This window comes from Sabethes cyaneus, chromosome 3, assembly GCF_943734655.1.
Source record: "Sabethes cyaneus chromosome 3, idSabCyanKW18_F2, whole genome shotgun sequence".
Taxonomy (NCBI): Eukaryota; Metazoa; Arthropoda; class Insecta; order Diptera; family Culicidae; genus Sabethes; species Sabethes cyaneus.
In genome coordinates, this window is record NC_071355.1 from 53,732,214 (window position 1) to 53,750,180 (window position 17,967).

Genomic DNA, 17,967 nt, shown 5'->3' on the forward strand with positions numbered 1-17,967 from the left:
AGGAACCCTGTGCTAGCGTCCGATGGATATGTAATGATCACGCTTTGAACATATGTGTAGAGAGCGGTTACATATCCCATGCAGTCATAGTTTAACTGCCGTTGGTCGCAATAAAATTTGCCTATTTTAGTTGAAAAGCCTTCTGTGTGAGCAATTAAGCATGGTGCTGGTGTTCTAGTTTTTACTGTGTAAAAGAGTTTTTTTTCCGCATTTTGCTCGACTTGTGTTCTGTCTGTACATTTGAACATTCATGGAATCCATGGTCGCGAACCATGCTCTGGTATGCTTTGAATAAACAACTGTTGCAATCCGGCAATACTTTCAAACGCTGCATACGTAGTTGACTGTGAACATCCTCCAAAACATTTGAATCATCTGTGGGATGTAACTATTGTTTGGCGCCGCTGCTACCGCTCTATCTTTCAAAAGCAACTCGGAAATTCGTGGAGCCTAAAGCTGCTTTAGTATGTAAATATAGAAACAATTCGAACGCAAAAAAATCGTGCAACAGTGAATACTCGGACGAAAGAGAAAAACACAACTTTTATCATAAATGTACACACAAATGGGTCTAATCCCTTAACGCATAGGGTCAGTCCGGAGAAGGGTAGACGTAGTGAGATTTTTTTCTCCTCAAATGTGTAGGTATATATTTTTCGTACTGATTTTGTGCTGTGCTTATATCATTTCCTTAGAGCTAGGACTAGACAACTTCGTAGAATCAACACGCACGATATCCAGTTGAAGCCCCACTGAGACGATATGTACATATATAAAGTTAAACTTTTCTATAGTGAAAGAGAGAGTTGAGTTTAATACTGTCAGGAAACATCTAGGAGCTGCATTCGGAGCAACCATCTGACGTGGATAAAATCCTGTGAATCTATCCTGTTGCACTGAGGAAGCAGATTAAATGCGGATTACATCATGAAATGCTTTATACTGCTAGAATCTCAGTTAAAATACCGTGTTCATGATACTATCAATCTGTCAACGGGCAATTGTAAAAGTGCATTTCACTTAATTTATTAAACTCCGAGATTCCGTGAATCACAAGTCACGCAGTTGATTGAAGAAACCAAGCAATCAGGCAGCAGAAAATCATCGTTCGCAACCATTAGCGGTCGCTAATTTCAGTGATTGTCTTCGGAATGCGATTTACAAGTTAAATCATTAACCATAGCTTGGTTGCGGCTTTGCACCATGCCACCGCCTCTGCCGTACGGATCACTAATGAGACCATTAATTTATACGTTTCAATAATCAGTCTTGGCAACGCAACGCAACGCTGCGGCGCTTCCAAGCTGTCCTGTGAAAGCTGGAGTTCAAATATCTACGTAATTGTACCTATTAATTCAATTAGCAACCACGGCAGCGGCGGCGGCCCATCGGAATTCAACCAACTCTCCAGTGGGATCAACCGCCTTGCTTGAACCCTACGTGCCGTTCATTTTCGTCAACTCGAACCGGCAACATTAATTCTAGCAATTTGCGAATAAAACGAAAATTCTGCCGTAAAAGGCAAATTTATTGGATTATCTTGTCGCTTTGAACGCCACCGCGTTCAACATTAGCCGGAGGCATGGCACTGTGTTTCAAAATTATGGATGAAAACCGAACACACGTAAAGTATGATCTTCGGTTTTGTCCAAATTATGGCAACATTCGTTCCAATGTGACAAAAGAAACGGAAAGCATCGTTACAGCAGGCAGCGCGAAGATCAAATCATGATTAGACCCCGGTGACGATGTTAGTCTCCGGTAGTCGGTCGTAGTGATATCAAACGTGATTGAAACTGCGGCAGGACATGAGCTAGCTTTGATGGATGCGATTATCAAACTCAAAGCGAAAAGCTTCGCGGTTGGCTGCCGGGAATTACAGACAGACATCGGGAAGAGTCACTGCAAGGAAGGCCTAATGATTGTTGACAACATTTTACGGTGATTTCTAAAACATATTGCTGTTGAAGTTGCCACTTTTGACTCGTTTTCGGTTGACAGATCTTGATTGCAATCACTGTGTAAAATCAACAACAAGATTCAGACTAAAAACAACGCTAGGGGAGTTTCATTCTCCACCAGAAAAATAATGAAGACACAAAATTTTGAGTTATTTCTGTGTCAGTGAGTAGCTAATTTTACATCAATCAGTTTTTTTAAATTTCATCCAAATTTTAGTATTCGTTAACGTTACGTTTTATTTTATTTAGCAGTTTCTGATTGCCATGAGTCTGATAATACCGTTCAACATCGCTTGATTCCGCTTAGTATTCAATGCTGCAATTCTAGCGGGAACACCGTACCTCAATATGGACGATGATACACTGGCCAGCAGACATTTTCTAGTACTCCTTGGACACGAGTTGTGCGGCATTATCCTAGTAAGTACATTGGTGACCTTTACCGCCTTCTCGCGAGCGTGGATATTGAGGCTTAGCCGGTCATCACACATCACTCCCAGGTATTTCGGTCTCCGTTGAGAGATTATGACATGATCTCGAATAGTGATTTGTGCCTGCTGCACTATTTTACGGTTACTAACACTAGTACTATCGTCTTGTGGTGAGCTAGCTGGAGTTCCACTTCATGCATCCAGTGTGCTATCATGTCTATGGCCACGGTCGCCAGCATTTCCATTTCTTCCAGCGACTCACAATGACCATTATTACCACGTCGTCCGCAAAGCCGACAATCTCGCCACTTTTAGATAGCTTTAATGCGAAGACCCCATTATTAACAAGACTGGCCTCTCTGTTATTTTCCCATATAAACGCCATGCTTCAGAATCAGCGACGCTTCTATTTGCGAAGATGGTAAATTTTGCATGAATGTAGTAAGCTATCCAAAATTCTGTATTGGTGTTTGCTCGACTATGTTGGCATGACGGTATGAATATTAGAACTCACTTACACAGATGCATCTAGGGATCACCTTGGTCGGCAAAGCGAGCTACCATCAGTGTCTCCCAAATATTGGCAGAGCTGCCAGTCTTCTTGTTATGGGATCTTGTAATTGTTAATGTCAACACGTCGTTGTACATTTCATTCCAACGCGTTGAACCAAGCATGGAACATTGAGAGACATTTGCCGTATTCTACATAAGTAGTCGGGGACCCTCATTCTGTGCAGCACAACGGCTTGTTGCCCAGCTGGCACTGTTGAATGCGTTCATGACATCTATGGTCACGGCGCAGTATCGATTTTCCCGCCGATTCTGCATTAATGGTTCCTCGACCCTCTCGATAGCTGCCCGGATTGCACCAACCGTAGACTTGCCTTTCCGGAAACCAAATTGCTTGTTGGTCAATCCGTGTACGCTCTCCGTGTATCTCGTCAATCTACTGAGAATGACTCTTTCTAGGAGTCTTCCGAGAGTGTTTAGCAAATATATAGACCTCTGCGAAGCAGGATCACTCGGTGGTTTTCCTGGTTTAGGTACCAACACCAGCTTTTGCGCCTTCCATCTGTTTGTGAAGTGGCTCTTGTCGTAAACATGTCCGGAAACGCCAGGATCGCCGTTTTCAAACTGCTTTTTAGACTACTCTACGTTTCTCTCTGTCCGACTCAGATCTTGCTCGATGTGCACGTCTTTTAGCTCTGAGACATCTAGCTCGAAGGATGTTTAGTGCCTCATTCCACCAGTACGTTCGCTGGTCGCCGTTTGTTCCTGGGTTCCAGTTTTCTAGGCATTATCTCACTAGTTCCGTCAACTCATCTGCGTTCCGGATTAAAGACCCACTCTCTGCTGGAAGCGTTTCAGCAAAGAGATCGCTGTCAAATAATTCGTTTTCCTGTTCCGTTCGTGGATTCTTGGCCTGTCGTGGTATAGTCTTTTGCTGGCTAATATTGTACTGGATCCAGTCCAGTACTCACCAGTTTGTGTTTGCCACCAGCGACGGACTGCAAAAGGGGACGACGATTTTGGAGTCTCGCCCATCTCTGCGGAAGGTGCTGCTGGTGCCCTCATTCATTAGGTTGACATCCAGTTTCGCAACGAACCCGTTGTTTGTGCTTGCGACCATTTAATGGATAAGCTATCGACCCGTGATATCAATTGCAGGCTTCCTTGCTCTATCTGCAATCCAGTTATCGTTGTTGGCTTAGTGCAATCTTTCACAAACTCACCAGTCTCGCCGTATTTCCGACACAGCTTGTGATCTGTGTTCCTCCGTTGGTCACCAAAATTCAGACACTTAAAGCATCTTCCGGGTAGTTGAGTAGCTCTCAGTTAGCACACTGACCACCCCACTCTGATCTTACCAGTGTCCAATACCTTACTGGCAGCAACCACTGGGAGTATAATTGCAGCTATCTGGGTATTCCCATATCCTTTTCGCAGTCGTACAGAGATAGGTATCTTTCCTAGATATGCTTGCTCTTTCAGAGCAGCTACCAAATCATCTACTGTGGTGATTTCATTCATGTTCCTACGCTCGAGTGTCATCTCTTGAGACAAGGACAAGGCTCTAACCTTCACCTCATCACTCAAGGTTTTCTACCACCTGCTTATAGGTGAAGCTCTTGACCGAAGGGTCCTCCATCAAAGCATATCTCCGTTTTGCGTGCGCCTAGTTTTTGCCACGTTGTCACCCAGTTCCTTGAGTACTCTTCGCAGGACTTCAGCCTACGTGGCTTCTTCAGTTCGACCTCTAGGGCGTAGCCTTTCTTTCTCCTTCTTTTTTCTACCAGCGACCGTATTCCAGCCATTCTTTTGGACTCCTAGTTACTCCTTCCGTCTTCTCGCTTTCCGCTCGGTTTACTATCTGCGATGCTTTATAAGCGTTTTTCAACGCTTTTTCAGCTGATTCTGCTCCCGTTCGCAGGTTCTGCTGTTCCTTATCGACGGCATGGATGACGGAATTTAATCTTATCGCCAGCTGCTTGATCTCCTTGTTCATGTAGTGTTTGTCCTTAACAAAACCGTAGAGTTCTTCGGCTGCTTTCTTGGCCTCCTCCAGCTTCGATCTACCGAACGGCATTCCTTGTTGAACGGCCTGCGGATTGTTTTTACCAGCGCTCAATACAAGCTGTCCTCTTTGGCATTTCACGCTTCCTTGAACATTTGCCATGGCAGCCGCCAACCTGAGTTGGCGAACGTGGCTGTAATTTCGCGCTTCGGACGAACAAGTCTTTCCCTCCTTTTCCTCCTACTTGTTGTGGTGGTTGTAGATCTGTCTCCATGATGTTGGGTCCCCCTTCCAGGCCACTATCTCCACTCGTCGTATACAGCTGCTTATATGACTCCATGGTTATCTATGCGAGCAGGATGGCCATGCTTGAGTTGACACGGTTCTTTATGGCATATTATGTGCAGAACCGGATCAGTGACAGTGATGTTAACAACTCGAAATCTCAAAACTCATCAAAAATCAAAATCAACTGTGAATCATGTCAACTTGATCCTATGCAGAAAAAACTCACGCGTGAGTTTTTCTGTTTTCATAGCAAGAAGCACAAAACTGACACATTTTTCTTCCCGCTTGATCATATTCTGCTTTGGTTCAACTGCTACCCGGAACTATACACCTATACATACAAATTCGTTGTTGAACAGCATAGGCATTCTCTAGAGCGATACGTAACTGTGACTGAGCGTAAGAGAATGAATCTCTAAATAAAGCGTAAAGTTAAACTAAAACACACATTTAAACTACATGTTTATCTAATTCTTATTAGGCTTTTTACTTTCTAGTAAAGAAAATGTCGATTCTCGCGAAGGAAAAATGAAAATTCTGCCAATTTGTTTGCCATCTTCATCAGGACTTCGACCGATCCTTTTTTTCTACCACAGTCACACCAACGCGCATTCAAGTTCACACCGTCCGTTTAGTGGTGGAATACGAACGCTATGCATAACACAACTGGCAGTTTGCTCAGTCAAACTAGGACAGGACGTGCCATCTGGCTTCTTACTCTTCTTTTCATTATGACCGCCATCCCGATTGAATATTCTTTGTACACTCTGCACCACTGTTGCCTGCACATATTGTTTTAAAAATAACTTCATTTGCCGAAAATCAGCTCCCGAATACGCCACAGTTAATGCAAGGACATGGTGTGTTGCTATCTCTTTCTCATGTAAGAGTGAAGAGAGCAACTTTCAAATGGTCCTCGGTAAAGGGGAATTCCCAGCAAATTTTTTGGTTCCTGCCAAAATTAACATTTTGGTACCTATGCGTGGGACATCGAAAATGTATGAATTTGACAGCCACTTCACCCCGTAGAGGTAATGCGACCAAAATCATGTTTTGCATTTTATTTTGAATATTAAAATTCGTGTACAAACAAAACTAATTTGAAACCAAGCATAGAACTACAGAATACAAAAGAAATTAAAATTCGGAAATAATAACTTATTGACGTATTCCCACTAATGAGTTTCAGCAACACTGAAAGCGATACCGCGTTATATTTTCCAGTCAACGGTTGCCCGTTACTTTCAGCCAATCAGAAATTGGGTCAATTTTGGGTCAACGCCGCGGTTGACACTTGGCACGTCCTGTCCTAGCAGTCAAACGCCGATTGCACGTAGTAGAACGAACGCGTTCTAAAGCTTTTTGACATTTTCGTTTCGATCAAGTTGCCTTTACCGTTTGGAGCAGCGAATGACTGCAAAACAGTCAAATGACTGGCAGTCACCACGCTAACGAAAAGCAACCGCACAATCGTATGATTCAGTACTACAAAAAAACAACCACTACATGTGCATGGAAGAAGTCGGTCGGACTCCGTCCAATACAAACGAATATTTTGCTTGCGTCGGACCGACGTCCGGGTGACAAACTATTACTGTGAGCAGCCGATTTGGAGACAAAAAGAGAAACGAAAAAATACGTCACCGTTTGCTTCCGGTCAGTTTGTAGTTTATATTCTCAAAGCGCAAAGCAAAACGGGAGATCGACTGTTTGTTTTTGCTGAGATGCCGCATGAATTGTAAAACGGCAGCAGCGCAAGCGGCAGATTGACTGGATTCAAAAAACAGTCAAATGATCGTTCAAAAAGCGGAGTTTGAATGTAGAAAGTTCGCATTCACGGCAGTCACATTCAACTTGCGATCCCTTTTCAAGCCCTTCATTCTTCATTCTTCAAGATTCTTCATTCATGAATGTGAGCTAGCTTTTTTCGCAGCTGATGTTTTCTCTGGCGGTTAATTCTCTTTCGCTCTCTGGTTTGTTGTATGAAATGCCAGCTGTGGAAGAAGTAAGCAAAATGCTCACAGCTGAATTTGGTTCACATCGCATATAATAGCGAGAGAAATTCATATGTGAGTTCGGCGTTTCTGACCAAAGATGAAATTTCTTGTGCTTGAAATCTCATTGAGTTTTTGCTGCTTTGAATTTTTCAACACTGATCAGTGAGAATCAGGAATGACCTGAGCCTGCAACCAACTAGGTTGGTGCGAGTTTTGAGCGTACCTGTAGACCCGGTAAGGATTTACCGGGACGGGGGCAGCCTCATTGCGGGTGTTGTGGGTTCGAATCTGGTTATAATCTCAGATTATAACTTGGTTTGACCCATGCACCTTCCAGCATTCCAACATAACAAGTGGTCACAACGACTACTTGTTAAGCGTAGCTATTAATAACCCCCTCTCTCTCTGACCGTTTGCTCTTTCTCTTTCACTGTAAAAAAATTTCAATACTTTCTTCTACCATCCCTTCGTCAATTGTAAAAGAACTACCGTTTAAAAAAAACTCACTGTTGAATTATACGTTCTGTTTAACAGTTATAAGTAAAAATGTGAAAACAACATTTTCTCCGGAACCGCTTAACCGATTTCAATAGTTTTAACACCAAATTAAAAGTCTTTTAACCGGCATAATTTATGCAAAGTTAGTTTATTATAATGGAACAAGCAGTTCGAAAGTTATGCTTAAAAATGTGTTTTGACTAGGAAGGAGGAAATAAATTCAGAAAACCACACTTTATTATAACACCTTCATTATTAGATTGGGTTATCTCTTTATGAGTTTGAAAATAAATGATATTTTGAAAGGATATCTCAAAGAGCTGGCCAGCAAAGTATTAATTCAAACTACTATAAAGCTTAAACCAAAGTTTATGGCAGTATAATTACCGAAAATTCCGGTTTTTCCTTTGGGAAACCAGAACTATCACTTGCTTCACGTCATCTATCCACTTCACGCAAAAAGATCAACCGACTTTCGTCTCTCTGTGTCAAACTGCACTGCTGTCCTACTCGTATATGGTCGTTCCATGGAAACAAAGTAAGACTTTTTACGATTGTTACTTGCCTAAAGATTAACTATCTGGATCATTCTGTGGTGTAGCCGATTGTCGACGGACAATACGGACGACCCGGCTAATTACGAGCATTCAGTTAGTAATTGAACAATGTGGGCTGTTGCTGACGCAAATGGCTTTTTATTCGCCACATTACACACATCCCACATCCATCCGAATGAGTACTCTTGTTTTATCGACCGTTTAGATCGGACAGCGGACAGTTGGCCTTTTATCCGGCGTGAAAGTAGGCACCGAATAGGCACCGACCATCGGATCGGCCAACGGGGGAACACACGATGTCTCTTCATTCGCCCAATTCATGTATGTAGGTTGACAACAACTCGGATGGTGGTTTGGCATTTCAAGATGACATTCTCTTTATTGTCTTTGGTTTAGATTTCCTCTAAAACATAAAACAAAGTGCAAAATCGATAACTACTTAAAAATATTGTTTGTGGCCTAGATAAACAATGAATTTAAAATTTTATTTTATTTCATTTTTGTACTTATTTGACCATTTTAAGTACTACAAAAATCATTTGGTGTTTCAACAGCGAATTTTATCAGCAGTCAACTATATGAAACCTCTGCGATATCCATAAAAAAGAAAAGAAAATTCTCTTTTGAAGAGATAGAACAGAAGTTTCACCAGTTTAGTTACCTAACCTAAATAAAATAAATAAACCGATATTTCCACTCAAAAGAGTAGGATAAATTTATGCCCTCTCTTCGTTTGGCCATCCCGCATGAAATAGTACGTACCTACCGTAGCTTGCCGGCTTCCGCCGAGCGGACCAAGAAGGTACAACTATCTCCAGCCGGAAAGCGCTAATGCTCGACTGGCTACCCTTTTCACACTCTTTATTGGGTTGCAACCGGCGGGGGGAGATCGGTTTGATTTGGTAGCGTGCTGGCTGTTTATTCGAAGGAAATTGGCTGAACGACCGGCCTGGCGCTGGCCGGCAGCAGAAGACCCACATCCATTCTTGGAACGTCAAATTTGGCCCAAGCTCATCAGCGTGTGGTACACAATTTACGAGCCGAGTCAGGCAAACCCTTTTTTTTCGTTGGTGTCCGAGAAAGTGTCCGCCATGGCCGGGTGTTTTGAGTAAATTTGGTACCCTAGGTGGGATTCTAGTGCTGCATGTGACGAACAGGAACAACGTGTCGGATTGAATTAATGTGGGACTCGAACCGGGAATGGGGACACAGTTCCTGAGTATTAATGCTATTTTTATTATAACGACAACTAGCACTAGCATTAATGTACGAGAAGCAGCAATAAAACTAAACCGTAGAAGGGTTTGAGTACATACGAATAATTTGAAGATCATCAAATTTTCTCCTAATATTGTGCCCCTGCTGTCGTTTCCATCAAAGCGAAACTGATTTCTAAAATATGTTTCAGAATTTGAAAGGATCTCTCCCGACGTTAAGCATTATTTTTTGAGATTTTTTTCACTGTGTTGTTATTAAATACAATCGATCGTAATTACAATGTGGTGCATGATATCAATAAATAAGTTTCGCATGGCTTCGTTCAGGAAACGTACCATAAATTTACATAAACGATGTGTTATTGATGCAAAACTATGCTGTTTTAATATTTCCGCACAATTAACAGCAAATTTTGAAGCAGCTGCATTCTACTCGTTCAGACGTAAAATTATAAGCCTGTTTGGCTTTCTGAAATTATGAACTAGTTGCCATGATTTAAAAGTCAATACAAGTACAAGTACAATACAATTTTTTAACACTTCTATTATAGATTCAGCCGGATTTGCTAAGATTAGGTTAATGTATAATTCAAAATTTAGAAAGAAAAACAAAGATTCTAAATTTTGTCTGTTCCCCAGAATGTAAACTAATGGTGTGAAACTAAAGAATGGAAACTAATATTTTCGCCTTTCTGGCTTCGAAATAATAAATTAATATATTACAAACTCTGCTGAGTTCAAGCAACATAACCAACTTATCGACGGTACAAACGATTCCGCGTAGGCGCATAACTTTTCTCATCCATCCAACGCAGTATTTCATCCCGCGAATCGAAAATAAACGCGACTTATGACTTTTGACTTTCCATGAACCTTACAGTAATGCCTGCTGCTAATGTTTGCCACGAGCCAACCGAAAGTGGCAATAGCTTGGAAAAATTCACCAACAACAATCGGTCGCTTTCCATACGCCACCCACTGCACAGTCCCGAGCGGACGGGGTGCGGTACCGTGGTGGAACAGGGAACATTTGTCGGTGGTTGACTCGTACCTACTCGTCCGTTTCACCGTTCTTCCTCGGCAATATTGGCCCAGTCCGAGCCGATCGGAAAAACCACACATTTTGATATCGTTTGTCGTAGTCGTAGTGGCCCTTCGACTGCCGACCGACGGAGCCTTCGGCAATCGTGCAAAAGACAAACAGTTGGGCCACGTCGAGTCTTCCGGCCTACCGCGGTACCGTCTGTCGGTCGGTCGGTCGATCGGCCAGGACACCAGGTGTGCTGAAGATGTGTGAAAAATTGCCCCAAACGTGTGGTGCTTACCTATATCATACATTACCGGGCCCGGGTGTTGTCACAGTAAAACAGCGGAATGGTAAACGCTCAGTCTGCCTGGTGGTAAAAATAGTGCGGTGGAAATAAAGGTTTACGGCTTCATGAGGGAAAAGGCATCACCCGGTCACGACCGTCCGGTGCGTAGAATTGCTCTAATATAATATGTGATATATTAATTATTAAATCTCAGAGTGTCTCTCCTGAACACTAAATTTGGAGAAGCTACCAACACTTGTAGATCTTGTTTCAACTGCTACAAACGCAACACACAACACTCTCCAGATCGGCTGGAAAATGATGATAATTTGGAGTCGGAACGTAGTATGAAAAGGGAAAAACGGGAACTTGACATTAAAAGAGGATACGAAAAAATAAGGAAGGAAGGCTTGGTGTGATTCTTTGACACTTACAAGTTACGTTTTATCCTTTAACAGCACTACAAATTACTTACAGTTCCAGCCACTATTTAAACTTCAATAACAAATCATAAAACTTATAAATACCTATACTAGACGATTGGGCGTGGATGGAACCATTCCAACGATCCTTTCTTGATCCCATAAACTCGTCCCTCGTCCCACACTAACTTTGACCACCCAAGTAACAATTCGAAGTTTTATTACGTTCCACAATAGTCGGAAAATTGCGATTTTTGGCCAAAATTATTTTTCAATTTCAAATTGATTCTAGATTATATTTGTTACAAAAGAAATAATTTAAACTTATAAGAACTCATATTTAGGGTGATTTGGGGAAAAATGATCCAATGTTTTCGATATAAATATTTGCTTGACAAAAAAAAATTTTTTTTCTCGCGGGGATTCTCCCATTCTCTCATTGAAACTCTCTTCAGGTACTAAATAAATTTAGTAACAAAGATAATCAAATTTGTTGAAAGAGTACTTAAAATTTTAAAGATTTGCTAAAAATATGACAACTTTAAAATTATTTTTTTTCGGAAAACGTCAAATTATAGCAAACTTTTAATTGGCTAATCTCAAGATTTTAGTCTTGACCTTGGAATGAGGTCATACACATATTTAATATTTTTTTGAAACGATGGTTCTACAATTGGTGAAGGGACGGTAGGGGAAAGAAATGAAAATTTTATTTTTTTTGGTGAAGGAGGGGGAAGAGCGGAAAAGGGAAGGGGGGGGGGGTATTGGTAGCTATGCTTGACAAGTAGTCATTTTGACTCCTACCTTTTGTGGACAAAAGGTAGGAGTCAAAATGACTACTTGTCAAGCATAGCTACCAATACCCCCCCCCCCCCTTCCCTTTTCCGCTCTTCCCCCTCCTTCACCAAAAAAAATAAAATTTTCATTTCTTTCCCCTACCGTCCCTTCATCAATTGTAGAACCATCGTTTCAAAAAAATATTAAACTTTTAATTCATGTTTTGATAAAACATACTTCGAGCTTTCAGACGCACTTTAAGAAACTGCGGCGACAAGAGGCGACAAGAGTTGTTTTTTTGATTAAAGTTTATGAGAATTTCATTTTTATTATATGTAGCCTATGGCGCTCCTTTAGATTTGTTTTCATTTCAGTTTTTAATAGGCCAAGATATCAGTTTTAAAATGATATATAACAATAATATTTACTTCCGCGATAACTATTTAATTTTTTGACTTTTTTAAAATGACTTATTTTTCAAACTTTTGAAATGGGCAACTTTGACGGCTTATTTCTACATGATATTTTTTTTTCTATCAAAATTTAATTCGCGAATCATAAAAATATAGATAATTTACTACAAAACCGCGTTTAAACATGTGCTAAAATGTGAAATTTTACATTCGGCAATTTTGGCCGCTACTTTATATGGGGCCCTTCTTATGTGCGTTCCCATGACAGTGGTTTTCATGACCAGTTTCATAAAGCTACTAATAATGCTATGAGCTCCATCAGAACTTTCTGATGACCGCTATAAAACTGCCTTCTGACCAAGTGGCCCACTCCTCAGGACATTTTCATAAACTCTATAAGAATCCATATTGTTATAAGCTCAAGTGGTCGCATCATGCTCTACTGAAAGCAGCAATAAAACCAAATAACCTTTTGCTGCTTGACAGCCACCGCCATAATTTATTAAAGCTCTCCGCTTTTAGCTCTGGTAAAAGCTAAATCAGTTTGCCAGCTTTATCAATTTAAAAATACACCCGTGAGCAGAACGGTTAAACTTTTACTGATTTGGTTTAAAGCGTCCATAAATATTTTATAATATAAAACAGAATAATTAGCATAGAATAGTTATCAAATTTTGAGGAATCTTAGTTCGTTTGCAGCATATGCACATTAAATTTTACCGTGCATATTGATATGAAAGGTGGATAAAATCAACGCGTCATTGAAATTTTGCAATTTTCGAATTTTCGAACTAGTTGTTTTAAGAAACTAAATACATTCAGTTAGTCAATCTCAACTTTTAGCAATATCATTGGCCCAAAAAGAACTGATATTTTGCAATATGCCCTCGCATAAAAAAAATGATTTTGGTGTTAAACATCAGTATTCTTCATAATAGCAGCAATAAATCTGTTCGCTTAGGGTGTTACCGTATTATTAACTCTATCGTCATTTTGTATTGCTACGCCACACTTATGGTAGGTTTATAAGAGACGTGGTGCAGCCAACTAGTTTTATCGTGGTAATTGATATTGATATTGATATTTATTGATTGTTTTGCCTTTCTACTATATAAATATATAGTATAAAGGTATAGAAATCACTTGGAAAACCGGAAATGGAAAGAAGGTCCTGCGGGCCGAATGTTATATACCATTCGACTCAGTTTCGAAAACTGAGCATTTTCTGTGTGTGTGTGTGTGTGTGTGTGTGTGTGTGTGTGTGTGTGTGTGTGTGTGTGTGTGTGTGTGTGTATGTGTGTGTGTGTGTATGTGACGCTTTTAATCTCACTCACTTTTCTCGGAGATGGCTGGACCGATTTTAATGTTCTTAGTGTCAAATGAAAGGTCTATGTGTCCCATTGGTCGCTATTGAATTTCATACTGATCAGACTTTTAGTTCAAAAGTTATGTATAAAAATATGAAAAATATGGGACTTCATTATCTCATAGGTCCCTTAACCGATTTGAACAAAATTGATTGCATATGAAAGAGGAGCCTTGCAAACCCTTAACTTCCAAATTTCATGACGATTGGGCTTGTAGTTCGAAAGTTACATAAAGAAATGTGAAAAAATAATATTTAAAACATATTTTTGTAACATATAAGCAATAATTCAATGAAAAACATCACACATTTTATGATTATTTGAAAATAACTGCTGAGATCTATCAAACGAAACCAAGTTATTTAAAATCGGACGGTTCATTCAAAAGTTATTTAAACTTTAACACTTAAGCACCGTGTATTAAACCGTTAAAACGTGTGAAATCAAAACAAATTTTGATTGTATTTAATGCGTGTGATGTATGTGTGTATGTATGTATGTATGTATGTATGTATGTATGTATGTATGTATGTATGTATGTATGTATGTATGTATGTATGTATGTATGTATGTATGTATGTATGCATGTATGTATGTATGTATGTATGTATGTATGTATGTATGTATGTATGTATGTATGTATGTATGTATGTATGTATGTATGTATGTATGTATGTATGTATGTATGTATGTATGTATGTATGTATGTATGTATGTATGTATGTATGTATGTATGTATGTATGTATGTATGTATGTATGTATGTATGTATGTATGTATGTATGTACGTATGTATGTGTGTATGTGATCCCAAGCAACAATGTGAGTTTGATTGTACTCTTATGGTGGTTTTCATGACCAATTGTGGTCTTGAATGCTATCATAAGAGTGTAATAAAACTCAAATTGTTACTTGGGATGACAATTTGCAATTTTTAAATTTGCATTGAAATTCAAGAAAAGTCTTCAAGAAATTGTCTGAAGTTTTTGAAGCCTCTTAGTGGAATACGAAATTTGAAATTAAAGAAAAGAAAAAACTTTTACCGACTAAATTCCACTATTTAATATTTATTCGCGACAGATACGTATACGCTTTGGAATAAGACACTTATGACGCCTGCACGTCGTAGGCGAACTACGTATCTGTTGCAAATAAATATTAAATAGTGGGATTCAATCGAAAAGCTTTTTCTTTTCTTTGATTTCAGTTCACTTGCTGTTACTCACAATTGTACACGAAAAGCAAACAGCGAAGAAAAGCAGTTAATTTAAGCATGTAGGTCTTTTTAATCAATAGATACTAGAGCTTAGAAATGTTACATGAAAAATAGTCCTGAAGTAAACGTTGCACGGTAGTAATTTTGTAAGATTTGTTTTCGTTAATGACATTTTAAAGGACAGATGTCTTATGTCATGTATCATGTTTCAACAAATAAATCAAAAATGACAAGCACTGAAAATCATATCGATCATATTTCCTATTCTCAAGCATGTTTAAGGCGCAGCTTGCACTATTTTTCGACCTCATCTTGTTTTCCTAACCCTCTAACATTGTAAAAACGATGCGATCAAGCTAATGACTATCTTTTCATGAAAGTACATTCAAAAGAAGCTTAAGTTTTGATTTTCATGCAAAAATAATTATCTGAAGGAGCGCCAGCTAAGAAAAAGTTCAATTTCTCTTTTTCATATCTAATGCTCTATTCAGTTATTTTTTCTAATTCAGATATATCGCAAAATTGAAGCCAAGCAAACTAATAGTAAAATTTTGAGATTAATCATTTTGTTGTCGATATCCTTTGTCTTCAAAAGCGAAGTATAATAATAATTTTTCTGAACTCTTGTTTTTCAAAGATGCTAACTTTTGAACGCATGGTATTAATTAATTATCAAAAAATCTGTTTTGAACACATATTTCATATTGTCAATTCAAAACAAGTTTCGTATATGGCTCTGAAGCCCAACAGTTAAGGCCGACCGATTATAAAACTAAATAAGGTGTTACAAGTATTTACGCACCCAAGGAAAGAAAATTTAATTATTCTACGCAATACGTTGGTAATTTTACTGGCAAATAAGGATTTTGAGGAATACGGAACGGATATTTAAAAATATAGTCAAGTTAATTATACATAGACGTTCCTGAGAAATTAAATAATGATTATTGTGGCAGTAGAAAGGCTACGTCACGCCGCTAGGTGGATTAATTCGGGTTTTTTTTTTAATATTTATTGAATAATTTCAACCGACTCATTGGTCTAAATGAAATGCTGGCTGGGAAAAGCCGCCTTGAGAATGCCCAAATCACGCATCCTCAAAGAGGCATAAAAACCCAGCATCTTTTCTTAACCATAAATACATTTTAGGACAATATCAAATAGCATATTACATTACATATCACACTAAATTCCATATATACACATACAATTACAATTGGTCAAGTATTAAAAGTCAAAAAGTAGTCTACTACGATTGTATTCTACTGCCAAATGTCAAATTGGCTCACGCAGGCCATAATTGGTACGGTGTGTTCCTATACGTAAAAGCTGTTGAGGTCGTTAAGGGCGCAAAGGGCAATACAGTTGGAGTGAGGAAAGTACAGCAGGGCTATCGTATATCCCCACTAGTATCTTGTGTGCCATACTAGCGATGATATCTTTCCGCCGTTGTTCAAGTGAGGTAATGCCAATTAGACTCCAAGGCAGCACATGGTAAATTTTCCTGACGAAGCGTTTCTGAATTCTTTCAATTCGTTGGGACCAGTAGTCATAGTGGGAGTCCCATACAGCGCAGCTTGTTTCTAAAATGGAACGAACCAGCGAGCAGTATAAAGCACGCAATGTTCCAGGGTCTTGAAAATCGTTGCCAATCCTTAGTACCATTCCCAGTTGTCGAGTTGCTTTGCTGATGATCATCTCGTCATGTTGGCTAAACGTTATTTGCTCATCCAAAATAACTCCGAGATCAGTAACCCTGACACCACGCTGCAAGACTTGATCATTGATGCGGTAGTCGTATACCAATGTATGTTTTTTTCCGGGAGAAACTGATGACGGTACATTTTGGGATGCTTATAGGTAGTCATGCAGTTGCAAGTGCACCATTCAGAAAACCGGCCAATCAGTTCTTGAAATCTCAGACAATCGTCGGAGTTGCGAACGATCATGTAGATTTTGGCATCATCCGCATAAAGCAATCTATTGCCGCACAGTAATAGACGGGATATATCGTTTATAAACAGAGAAAACAGTAGTGGTCCTAACGTGCTACCCTGAGGTACTCCTGAATTGTTTTGGAACCAACAAGTCTTCAAGTCAGTGTAGACTGCATCACTTGAAAACGCTGGTCCATTGCGCGCAAGCATATAGAGGTGAACTCTAGCAGGTTAGTTGAAATAAGTTTTCCAGGAAAAAACCATGCTATGACGTAGATATGTAGTTCTTAACATAAAACCAGATAGCTACTTATAAACAATTGCCTCGAAACGAAACGCGAGCAAGCGCACAGCGAAGTAATTCCTCGGTAGTGTTCCACATTCCGTTTGTCACCTTTATTGAACACAGGAAACTTAAAGGAGGACTTCCAAATACGAGAAAATTGCTGACATTGCATGGATAGGTTGAATAATAAAGCGATTGGCGATTTCAAAACTTCAACATTTCTTCAACAGCACAGCAGGGAGGCCATCAGGTCCCGGGCAATAGCACTGTTTCATTTTGCCAACAGCTTCAGCAACTTCAGCACCAGTAAAGTTGAACGTTTCAGCTACAATCTCATCACGGAACGGAACAAAGTGCTGATGCTATACTTCCAGATGAAGCGCACTCATTACTGAATACTCCCGAAAAATATTTAGCGAACAGATCACATTTACGGTTTACGGTAGAAGCTTCGTCGTCGTGCTCAAGATACACACTAGAAGGTAAACCATCCTCCTTACGCTTTGAGTTCACAAACTTCCAAAATATTTTCGGATTAAGCCGAAGATTGCGCTCTGTTTTTTGTACATAGGTTCGGTAGAGTCTCCTGTTTAGGGTTTTATATTCTCGACTGGCTGTTGTAAAGCGTAGACGGTTGGAAGAATTTTCGTTTCTATGATATGCACGAAGAGCAGAATTTCGCAAACGATTAAGGCGGGAAAGTTCAGTGTTGCTCCAGGCGGGCTTACGACGTGAGCGCATTCGAGGAACGTATCGTTCGATTGCCTCATGAA

The 17,967-nt window shown here is 39.7% G+C and overlaps 1 protein-coding gene across 1 annotated transcript in view; it reads left to right on the forward strand.

The window, feature by feature from the left end:
* LOC128739588 (synaptogenesis protein syg-2) overlaps window positions 1–17,967 on the forward strand; it is a 407,709-nt gene that overhangs the window by 45,800 nt on the left and 343,942 nt on the right. The gene's annotated exons all lie outside the window — the stretch shown is intronic.